Source organism: Condylura cristata, unplaced genomic scaffold, assembly GCF_000260355.1.
Source record: "Condylura cristata isolate star-nosed mole 26May11 unplaced genomic scaffold, ConCri1.0 scaffold00063, whole genome shotgun sequence".
Classification (NCBI taxonomy): domain Eukaryota; kingdom Metazoa; phylum Chordata; class Mammalia; order Eulipotyphla; family Talpidae; genus Condylura; species Condylura cristata.
The window spans coordinates 45,377-50,310 of NW_004567164.1; positions in this window are offsets into that span (position 1 = coordinate 45,377).

Below are 4,934 nucleotides of genomic sequence, written 5' to 3' on the forward strand. Positions count from 1 at the left end.
TGCATCACACTGGTAAGGGGTCATCACAAAATGTGTAATTTTTACACAGTCCAACCACAAACCAATGACTTAATTTAAAACTGGGCAAAGGGACTAAATACTTCTAGCGAGAAGAGATTCCGTGGACTACAGCCTGTGAGAAAGCATTCAACATGTCAATTACAACCACAGTGATGGACACCGCCCTGAGAATGGCCCCCAGAAAAAAAGGATGGAACAAGCACCCTCGGAGGGCTGCGGAGAGAAAGGAGCTCTCAGCACTGCCTGTGGGATGCAAGTGGGTGCAGCCAGAAAAATGGAGATTTCTTATGAGCTCACAAAACCTCCACTCAGTTACTTATCCAAATAGTAGAAAAGCTCAGACATGAAAAGATTCATGTAAGCAGAGGTACAGAGCAACTGTGCGTAACTGCCCAGTCAGGGAGGGAGGGAAGGCGCCTCAACAGGTGATGGGGAAACGGGAGCGCACTCCATGGAATACGACACAGTGACGAGGTAGGGTGAAGGGTGGCGTTTGGGGTAAAATGGATGCACTGCGGCCCCTCACTAGTGGTACTAAGTATTAAAGTGCAGCACTATGAAGCTATCTGCAGGCACAGCAGGAGGAGTTGGATCCCAAGCCATGGAGGAGACCCACTGGGCACAGCAGACCTCTCCAGTATCACCAGCAGCCTCCCCCCAGCCCTGTTTTCATTGAGCTGCCTGTCTGCTCCCCTACAGTCTCTGGTGAATACTCTCACCCCTACACCTCTCTCTTGTATCCATTTCTTGTATGCATATATTAAATGTTAAGGAAAAAAAAAGGATGGCCAGGGAAATGATTATATTGACTGAAATAGGTCACAAATGAAGGCAGACATCACACACTTATCTACAGCTTATGAACATGCACAAACATTTATACACGAAGAACTGAAGGAATAAAACTTCCACAGGACAGAGAGAAGATAATGATAACCAGAGGGACTAGGATAGAGTCTGGACAGGTTGGGCTAGGGAGGAGGGGTAGGGTGGTTCGCCACAGGGCTAAACCCATTAAAAATGCAGGAAAAACTGATAACCTATCTCTGGAGAAGACAGTCAGTGTTACAAATGTCAAAGGCAGATTGAGTGGAGCAAAGATAAGTAAAGAAAGTAACTGTGAAGCATAAGGAAAATTTAAACTATTAAAAAAAATAATTGCCCAGAAGATCACAGACAGGGCTGTCATCAGGGCAGGGACAGTGAGGGCACCAAAGGCTAGAGATGAGTAACTGGACTTGGGGTCAACGTAGGTCACTGAGGAGCTTCCTAGAAATGTGCTGAGACAGCACCAAGCAGATGTGCAAAGAAACGTGGGAAACAGGACTCTGAACAGTCCGGTGCCACCTGGTACGCAGCGCAGGGAAGGCGGGGGAATTTAAGGACCCACGCGGGTCCCTCCGTCACACACGCAGAGACTGAGCCCCGTGACTGGCCCCGAAGGCGTCTGGGACACGCGGGGCTGTTTCAGCAGTCACAGAATCCTCACTAAGCGGTGTCGCCCTGGCGGCACCCCCCAAACGCCCTGGAGGCGAAAACCGCACAAAACGCAGAATGGCCAAGTCCCAGGACCACAGGCGGGCGTGTGTGGCCCGAGCGACCGCGAACGCTCAGGCTGGCCCAGGCGCGCGGGCTCTAAACACTGTGATCCGGTGGAACCGTCACACTCCACGACGAGAACTCAATGACGTCAGAGTCGCACCCAGAACCTGACAACACCGGGGTGTCCGGGGAGGAGCTGGCCCTCTGGGCGGGATGCCCTCAACACCGGCCTCACTCCGAGCCTCCCCGCAGGGCTGACGCCCCCTCCCCGGCACGCGCCCCCGAAGCCCGATCTCAGGGCCTCGCCCCTCCCTCCTCTCCCCTCGGTCCGCAGTCCCCAGACTCCCCATCCTCCCCACACCCAGTTACCGCAACCTTCGGAGACTAAGGCCAAGCAAAACTCGTGGACAGCCGAGACCCGAAGCTGCACCACCGATGTTCAGCCGGAAGTGAAGGGGCGTGGCCGCGCCTGCGCAGAACCTGGAAACAGCGCCAAGACGCTAAGTGGGAAACGCCTGCGCTCGGACTACATTTCCCAAAGTCCTGTGCGTCCCCATCGGGCTAAGCTTGACGGCCGTCGGAGGTGGGGGTCTAGTCTAGAGAGGGGGTAAATGGACCGCTGAGGAAGAATGGAGAAGTGGGGGGGACCCTGAAACTTTGCTGAGCCCTGTCAGGGCTGATGTGAAATGGAGCGGAACAGGCCTCCTGGGGCGAAGGGGTTAGAATGTCTGCGCAGTCAGGTGATCCGTGAGTCTGTACCCTTTACTGGATCCCTGCAGTGGACATGACCCACCTGGAGCAACAGACCTCCCCTGCTCCCCACAGTGGGTATTTCAGAACATCTGCTCCCTACTCTGACCTGGGTGAATCCTCTCACACTCCCACATTCGCCCCGACATATTGATCAAACACCAGGGAAGGCATTTTTGGTGTTTACCCTTTGCCTTCCAGGTAGCCAGTAAGACCAGCAGGGGACCTGACACTTAGACCCCCCATTCTATCCCTGTACCCGTAGTGCCTGCTCAGTCTTGGGGCTACCAGGGCTGAGTCACAGTCCCCTAGCCCTCGACCTTAAAAGGCCATGTGAGAGTTGCAAGGGCTCAGTCGCCTGATTTTCATGAAATGGAACTGAATGCGCCTCCATCCTGCCAGACACCGCTTAAAAACAGCCTATGTCTTTTTATATTTTTATTCTACGGTATAGTTGTGTATTTTTTTCTTTTGGTGTCATCTTTATTCTTAGGGAGAAAAAACAATAAATTTTGATGTATGGTTATGTCGTGGAGTTTTCTGTATTTACTATGTATTTACCTTTCCCTAAGATCACTCCCTTTTTATAAGCATTTGTGTTGCTGTCCAATCCTGGTGTCACCATTCTAACATCATGCCAAAGGCCTTTAGTTGGTGTTTATTTTATATATTACATATTTAAAGTATTTTGCATTGAGCGCTCTAAGTGTGGTAGTTATTACTTCCCATCTTCCAGCAGAGTCTTCTCAAGACGACCAGGGCTCCATGCCACAGTCAGGCACAGAAGATTTGTTTATAACAGAAGGACTTGGGGGTCTCTGGAATCTACACCTTTGAGAATTTAGAACTGTTGAAAGACCGGTCATGTCAAGAGTCATGTGAAGGGCAGAACTGTTGTTGTGATGAGAACTATACACCATAAACTTAGTCCTATAAGAAGTGATCAAGTGTGTAACCAACTTGGGTTAAACTCAACTTTGTTGCATGTACAGGTAAATATGTTTTCTGTTAGCCAAGATCCATGTGATAGTTTTAATAATACACATCCTCTGAAAGAATACTGGAAAATATGGAAAGTCCCCAAGTCCACAGTACAAATGATTATTCAAAACTTAGTATGGGATAAGTTTTTATCTTTCATTCAAATCCTTTTCAATATAGAACACTAGAGAGGAAGATAAACAATCCACATGGCAACATACCTGGAAGTCCTCAACCATTCCACAACATCACACGAATCAAGAGAAAGCCTACAAGTGTAACAGATAAGGTGGACATGGCAAAGTTAACAAATTGTGCTCAGGCCTCACTGTCAGAGACTCTTTGTCCCCAATCACGGATTATTGGGGGGCAGAACAGGCAGGGTCTCAAGGTGGGAGGGTGTCGGCGAGCGGAGATTCCTAGAAAAGGGGGAGAAAAGAGAAAAGGGGGAGAAAAGAGGAGCGGGCACAAGGAAGACAAGGGAATCGGGAGTTGGGTGCAAGTCTTCCTGCTCTGCCTTCAGCAGGTTTATTTTATACATTTCAAGCAGGCAGTGGGATGACATTAGCATATGAAATGGCTGAGATCACGATCGCCTTTTTGCTAATAGTCTGGGGTCGTTTTGACCTGTAGTTGAGATTATAACATTTTAAAAATCAATCTATCAAGGTTAAAACAGGTACATAGATTCACAAAGTTTAAGACTAATATTACTACATTTACCACAGTGAAGATTAACCAAAATAAAGTCCCTCAAACCTTATCTGCTATTTAGCAGCTTTTATTCTCATTCAGACATCCTAGGGGGTAAAGTGAGGGCAGGAAGAGGAAATTTCTTGTACATCAAATCACAGTAAAGTTCTTTGAAAACTTGTTAGAAAGTTTAAGTGAATTTCCTTGAAGTCAAGATAGTAGATAGTTTGAGTGGTTATTTAGAAACTGAATAGAAGGCTGTGTGGGATAGTAGAGCGATGAGATTTGGGTTTTCCTTTGTCAGGGGCAGTAAAAGAGTATGTTCCAGAACTGCCTCAATATTGCCTTTGCTATAATACCCAACTGTTTTTTATCAATCAGCCATCTGTAGGATCACTATTGACTTCAAGAGGAATTTTTCACCCTGGTGCAGTGATTGCTTGTCTGGGCCAGGAAGCGCCTTATGAGGCTGAGGCAATCCAGTTGTAAACTGAAGGTTGCTCAGAATATTTTTATATTCTGATTATACAAAAAAGGGAGGTCGTAACATAAGTTAGCATGGAAATTCTGATTTTTCAGAGCACTTCTGTCTCTATCCAGAATATGTAAGTTGATAGAGGTTGCATAGCTTATTTCACCTTGTTAGGGTTTGAGAACTCGATTACCGCGAAAGAGCGTCATGCAAGAATGCAATTCGCAAAGTAGAGTTTATTGGGCTGGCTAGCCAGGGTCAAGCTGTTACCTGCTGGACACACAGGATTCAGGCAAGACCCTGACCAAAGGAAAGTCAGGGAATATATTGGCCTTGTTGGCCGTTACATAGGTCAGAGCCCACACAGTTTCAACTTTGCAAATGGATTCAAGGATTAACAGACATCACAGCCTGGGTCACAGTTCCACCACCCAGGGACAGGTTTCCAGGAATAGATGTCTCATTTCCTGGTGCC